Here is a 7,627-nt window from a genome sequence, read left to right on the forward strand (position 1 = left end):
AAGTAAGAGAGAGACCCTACCACTAATCATACACACAGATGATTACCACGTGCAAATCACGTGTATATTTTATAGCAATCATAATACAGTTATATCCGAGTTATGTACACGCTTTCTAGCATTCATTTATTCTGCAAATTAAAATGGTATGCCTCTTCACATGTGCACATGACCGGGGAATTCTCAATTTCTTATGAGTTTATTTTCAGCTTTCATGGTCATAATACAACCATATCCGAGCTATGTACACGATTTCTAGCCTTCATTTATTCCACAAATTAAAATGGATATAACTTGACTCTATATATATATATATTTGTAGCTAAACCTTGTAAATAAATGTATAATAATACAGTTAATCATTCAAAGTACGTAGTTTAAATTTTAATGTTTTGCTTTCATAATATTCTACAATCTCATCGTTGGTCTTTTCCGACATTATTTAACTTTCTTATCAAAGCCTAGCTTTTTGTTTAGCGCGTTTTACATTTATTTTGCCACAAGTCACAGATAACATGATATTGGACTGCTGGAGTACCTATAATTTGTAGCATAATGGGGATTTATTTGATCAACTTAATTGCTTAGTGACGTTCTTTTTAATTTGCATACATATCATCCACACAACTACTTTGGAACAAGTTCATCTCATATTTTCATGGAATAGCAAGTGCATCACACGTGCAAACTTAAAATGCTTAGCTTTATCAATACGAGTATAATCATTTTATAGCTTTTGCCGGCCTCCCTTAATTAAGCAAAAAGATGAAATTAAGGAGTAACTTTGATGCACGCATTAGTCAACTATTACTTGTTGCTTGGTCAATAAGATCGAATACAATATATATTTGCATAACATTCTGATATCAGACAGTTGAACTTAAGGAAGACGTACGTGTAGCGTCGTACATATCATTTTAGACAAATGTCTATTTTATAAGGGACAAGTTGGTCTAGTAAAAACATAACTTGACTAATATGAGTTATTGAGTTGATTGTACATTTGTACTTGTAACTTGCAAGACATTATAAATCGCCTTCGTTGAATTAAAGAAGTCCTTGAATATAATTATCTGTCATATTCTGGTGCAATACCAACAGTCCTTTGACAGTTGATTAATTATTAAAGACATTTCTTTGGACTTGTTTGTTTAATTACTTGATTAGGTTGGTCACTACGATGCATAATAGCTGATATGATGGAGCAATAACAAATATATGCTCAACAATGTAGAACTTATAAGTAGGGGATATATTGTTGATTCTTATTCTTCATCACTTATTTGAGTTATTTCATAGTCAAATTTAGTCCCCTCTTAAAACTTAATTCTACTAGTAAGCATGAACCCGAATACCCAGTTATGTGAGTGGTTGGAATAGCGTATTGGACCCGTAAGGGTGCTTGAGCTTGGGAGAAATATATGCGCTCCAAAATAATCCTTACAAAGAAATTAAAACTTGGATTCTAATGGCTGTCTAATTTATCAGAAGTGTTATGCTTCTTTCTATCTACAGTTTTTTGGGAACACTTCCATCAGCTAGATGACAGACAAAATCAATTCACTACTTAAAACATGGTGATGCATATTCCCTTTTGAACTATAGCTAATTAGCATTACCCTCTCCGAAGTCCGAACCACAAACCCTCATGCCTCAGTGCAATATGGTGGAGCCTGTTCACTTCCCTAGTCAAGAGTGAGATCCGACATGTGAAATGCCTCAAATAGTTTGTTTTCCCTCAAGCTCTTATTTCAAATCTTTTGTCCCACCTATTTATATCACACCAGGTTAATAATCACAAGAAACATTGAACAACATGAAGTTGTGGTCCTCGTAGAATTCAAGAAAAGTGCTAATATTCTCACCCTCTCAACTTGAAAACTATCCCGCCCCAAAACCAAAATGTTCCCATATACCCCTCCATCAATAACCATATCACAACCAATTTCTCATTCTTTCTCTCTATACTTTTTTGCTATCAATTTTTATTAATTGCAGCACTATATTGAGTCTGAAATCTGAATCTTGAAATTTCTTTTGTTGGTTTGAGACCCCGCTTGACATAAATTCTCGAAGAACTTGATATTTTGTACTATGATATGCGTAGGAGTGTAAAAAAAAACCGTTGACCCATCATCCGGTAGGGTACCCGGTCTTCACCCGCCACCCAAACCCGCGACCGACCGAAAATAATCGTTTTTAATTAGGTTCTATGTTTTTCCTTATTCCAATTTTCTAACTTTAATATTTTTGTATTTTGTTTATAATTTCTTTTTAACTTTTGTAGGAATTTGAGAGATATGAATACAAACTTATGAGTTCAACATTAAATATTCAAGTTTGAACATTGGAAAAATATCAAAAGTTCAAACAACTTTCGAATTTTTAGAAGATAAATAATTCATCCTTGTATTCATTTGGGCAAAGTTTATATTTTATTGTTTTATACTATAGACGCTCCCATCTTCATTTTATCATGCTATGGAAAATAATCAATTTACAAATGGTAAATCACGATAAATAAGTTTCAAATGATATGGTTTTGGGTTCAAATTCAATTTTTTTTTTTTGTTTATTTTTATTGATTGATTCATTTTTTTCTATCTTGCTGTGAATTGGAAATATATTACTTCAGAATTAGAAAGTTTTTTGAGTGAAATTGGGTTAAAATGGTAATTTCCACCCGACCGGATGACCAGCCCAAAAACCCCCGTAAGTTGACCTAACGGCCCGGTGATGGTACTAAGACATGACAAGTGGGGACAACTGGATTTGTAGGTAGCCCGCCCGCCCTCCCCCCATCACTATTTGACCCAATATTACACCCCTAGATATGCGTATATCCATTACCGATCTAATTTAATTTTCATTTTCCTTATTCCTTTTTCAAGTTAATTGATAATATTGTACATATATTAGCATGGGCAAAATTAATTGGCAAAGTTCTTTTAGCTTAGGCTGAGTCCAATGGCTCTTTATCCCCATAAAAGTGGAGTCAAAAGTGGAGGTTTTCACTCTGTGTGCAATTTACTCTATATATAGAAAGAGTAATATTGAGATACATAGTACATTTGGCGCCAATTCAAATAGAGTAATATGACTCATTTTTCCATTTGGCTTCAATTCAAATGGAGTAATATGACTTTATTTATTATTTATTTATTTATTTGCATTCTGCGTCAAACGAAGTGGAGTAGTTTAATTTGTTAAGGTTTTCATCGGTATCTATAAAACCATTGGACCCATTTTCCTCATCCATATCTAAAAAACACTGTTAAATTAGGGAATAGGGATAAAGAATCCAAAACCATTGGACACAGTCTGGAAAATCGGGGCCAAGCCAATGAATGTTGCATGCAGCATAAAAGTTAAACTGAAGGCCTCTTGGCATTATTGGTAAGAAAGTTACTCTTGTCATTTTTAGCATCTCAATTTCAGTTTGAGTCAAAGTATCTAACACACAACATTTTTAAACTAGGACCCACTCAACTACCATTCACTAACTTTTTCAGTGGACTCCACTTGCCGTTTTTCCAGTTATAAATCTTTAGTCAGATTCTCATTTCACAGTCGTTCAGTTTAACACATCTCACTTCCACCGTTCGTTTCTCTTTAACAAGCTATAAATACCCCCTTTATAACATACACTATTATAGCAACAAAAGCATACTTGAACAACATGAGGCTTGGCATTGGAATTGCTCCGAGCCAGTCTCGTTCACTTTGTATTCAAAAACATTTATTTACGACTCGGTGCTTAGTTGCAGCTCCTCAACAAGTGAAAATTGGAAAGAGATGGAAGGAGTACCAAGGTTGTAACAATTGGGAAGGTCTTCTTGATCCTCTAGATGAAAACTTACGCGGAGAAATACTCCGCTATGGCAAGTTCGTCGACGCGAACATACAACGCCTTCGACTTCGATCCTTCATCTCCCTCATACGCCACGTGTCTACAGTCCAAACAATCTCTGCTCCAATCTCGGTGTGGATACCGTGTTATAAAAAATTTGCATGCAACGAGCGGCATTCAGTTGCCACGGTGGACTGAGAGTTTGCCTAGTTGGATGACAAACCGATCCAGCTGGATTGGCTACGTGGCAGTTTGTCAAGACGAGGAAGAGATCGAACGGTTGGGACGACGCGATGTCGTTATTGCATTTCGAGGAACAGCTACATGTTTGGAATGGCTAGAAAATTTACGTGCGACATTAACTCAATTCCCTGGTGCCACATGCCAGTATGATTCTAAGCCCATGGTAGAAAGTGGATTTCTAAGTTTATATACTTCACATACATTAAAGTTTCGTAGTTTACAAGATCAAATAAGGGAAGAAATTGGGAAAATAGTTCAATCCTATGGTAATGAACCAATCAGTATAACTATCACTGGTCATAGCCTTGGTGCTGCTCTAGCTACATTAACAGCTTACGATATAACCAGAAGTTTCAATCACTCACCCTTGGTTACCGTAATCTCTTTCGGTGGACCACGTGTCGGAAATAGGTGTTTTCGAAGCCAAGTAGAAAAATGTGGTAGCAAAATATTACGTATCGTCAATTCTAGTGATCTCATTACAAAACTCCCTGGTTTTGTAATCAATGAGGGCGTGGAAAAAAATGAAGATGTCCACGTAGCCGGTGTTGGTTTACCTAAATGGCTTCAAAAACCAGCAGATAACGCACAATGGGTTTATGTTGATGTTGGCCGTGAACTACAACTGAGCACTGGAAGCTCGCAAAGTTTTGTAGGATTCATAAATCACAATGTTGCTACGTGTCATGATTTAAACACGTATCTTCAGTTGGTAAAACTCCACGTGTCCGTTCAAGATAGCAGCAACGAAGAAAAGAAGACGTCGAGAGAAGGCGTACATTAGATGAATTTGTATCCCGTACGCACTACGACGACACCCACCTCTGTATATAACTTGTACGATCGACTAAATTCCACGAAGTGTGGTGGTGTGCATTGTTCATATATTTTCACAAAACGACAAAATAAGTTGCTTTTAATAGCTAGTCGCCTAGTCTAACATGCACTTTGATTGAAAAAGAGTGGCGTACCGCATAGTTTGATAAGTTGAGAAATGAGATGAAGTTCTGAATCTAATAAACTTTTGAAATGAGTAGAGGACTTTTTTTTTTGCAATGATTGGACTATTAGAGTGTGATAGATGTTTGCATGGGGATATCACGTGTAATGAATAATGATTTAGTTGCAATACCATAATTGACTTTGTTTTTGTTAAAACTTAAACTCTTTCTACCCATTAAAGCACCGACCCCTTTTTAAGGGAAACTAGCAATTGCGCACGTGCTTTGCACGTGAACACTATTTTTCTTTAATATATGTGGTAGGTCCAGGTCCTAATTTATATTTGTATTAAAAAACCAAAATAATAATAAATTTTATAGTGGGGGCGTGGGGCAACCAAAATAATAATAAATTTTAGAACGGATGGACAACTCCAAAAAAATTTAGTGGTAGGCCACGCGTTTTGCTTTATCGCTTTTTGGGGAGTGATTCCAAAAACACGTGTTTTGCTTTATTCACATCTAGGCCACGTGCTTTATTTTAGAGAAGTAAAAAAAAAAAAAATAAAAAAAAAAATCAAACAGCTAAAACGGCCCATGTGACACGTGTCAGGAAAGACAAAATTTTAGAACCGAGTTACAGGTTAAACGGCTAGCTCCTCTACCCCTCTAATAAGTAGTAGAGATGGTGGGGGTGAATCGTGATTGTCCACAATTCAATTTCTGTTTAGTTGAGTCAATGCACCGTTCCCATGGAATATGGTGTCGACGTGTTGTAATGTTGTATTAGATGAGTAAATCAAGGTCCAAAATATCGATATCGATGAATATATCGGTGTACCAAAAAACTATTCAATTTCTGTTTAGTTGAGTCAATGCACCGTTCCCATGGAATATGGTGTCGACGTGTTGTAATGTTGTATTAGATGAGTAAATCAAGGTCCAAAATATCGATATCGATGAATATATCGGTGTACCCAAAAACTGATATATATCGGATATATCTATTTTTTGGTAACCAGTCCAAACTATTTAAAATATCGGAAATATTGAATATATCAGAAATATAATATCAAAAATATCGGAAATATATCAAAAATATCGGATTTATATTAAAAATAGTCAAAAAGTCAACCGATATATATCGTAAATATCGGATATATCAATTATATCGGCGATATAAAATTTTATATCGGAAATTTCGATATATATCGGGAAAAAAAAGAGTTCTATATTCAGTAGATATATGTCTGAAATATCGATGTCGGTGTACCAAAATACCAATATATATCGGTGATATATCGGATATATCGGCGATATTTTAGTCCATGGAGTAAATTACCTTGGTACGCAACTTCAGCCCTGTATCCCCGATCTATTTTTCATTTTGGATTAGAAACTCTGCTGTATAATTACGTTTGATTGAAAGCACTTCAGAGACCGGACTTCACAGATAATGTGGTTTAATACTAGCAATTAGCGAATTTTGATCAAATTGTAATTTCCATCTTTTTATAGTTTGTTTAAAATATTAATATTGAAAATAAAAAATTACCTTGTTTTTTTTTTAAGTGAAAATTTTATTGATAATGATAATGAGTTTTACAAATAATTAGAACAAACGTTTTGTCTATTTGTTTTAGTCTCATCAACCTATCAAATATTCAAAGATACATTTGTCTCTCTTTAATGGTTATGAATTTAAAATAAATGATAAATGATAATTTTGTAAGGGCAAAAAGGAAAGTAAAAAAAAACTGGTTTATTGGAATGTTTTTTATTAATTTTTTTTTATACTATTTTTTTTGTTGATAATATTCTTACTATTACGTTGTGAAAATTTTTGGGGTGCGGGAGTGGAAGTTTGCTAAAAAAAATTGGTGGTCCGAGTCCTTATAGTTTGAAGATTTTTATAGGCAATTAATTATGTGGTAGTGGAACAGTGGAACTTTTCTAATCTCATAGAGTGCGACTGCCCCACACGCACTCCCTATATCCATCTATGATGAGCTGTAGACTTGTAGTTGATCCGTAAATAAACTTTAATGGCTTTGGTAGTTGTGGAGTTATCAATATGTGCCGTTTTAGGCAAAATGGCATAAACAAACTTTTTCTTCACAAAACTGGAAATGAGTCAGGAGTCATGAGTCATGAGTCATGACCATAGTTCAATATATCGAAAATGGCGGAATTCCGGAAACTCCAAAAACCGGAATTCACTACTAGCCAGACGGGTCGAAATGTGCTGCAAGGTCTGAAATATCATAATTAATTAAAAGTGACCAATCTGGAGTTCTGAGCCGTTGGACTTTGGTTAAGACACAACAACAACGGTGGTTTTGGAGGCCACTATGGATTTTGCAAAGCCACGCTGAAAAAAACATAAAAGAAGATGGTGGTGGATGATTTCACTGGGAGTTTGGGAAAAATACGTTGGAGACAATTTTGGATGTCTTTTCCTTAATTATCTTTTTCTTCCTCAATGTAAGTTTATAAATCTAGGTTTAGTTCAAATTCGTCAAATACTCAAATCACAGTTTGTTTAGGTGGTGGTGATGCTCTTTTCGCAGGAAAATTTTGTTTTCCAAACATA

At 34.9% G+C, this 7,627-nt stretch overlaps 1 pseudogene; it reads left to right on the forward strand.

Moving 5' to 3' along the window:
- The first annotated feature begins 3,665 nt into the window (after positions 1 to 3,665).
- LOC147483927 (phospholipase A(1) DAD1, chloroplastic pseudogene) lies at positions 3,666 to 5,126 on the forward strand (annotated as a pseudogene).
- Positions 5,127 to 7,627: the final 2,501 nt, after the last annotated feature.

The sequence above is a fragment of the Coptis chinensis genome, chromosome 8, assembly GCF_015680905.1.
Source record: "Coptis chinensis isolate HL-2020 chromosome 8, ASM1568090v1, whole genome shotgun sequence".
In the NCBI taxonomy this organism is placed as follows: Eukaryota; Viridiplantae; Streptophyta; class Magnoliopsida; order Ranunculales; family Ranunculaceae; genus Coptis; species Coptis chinensis.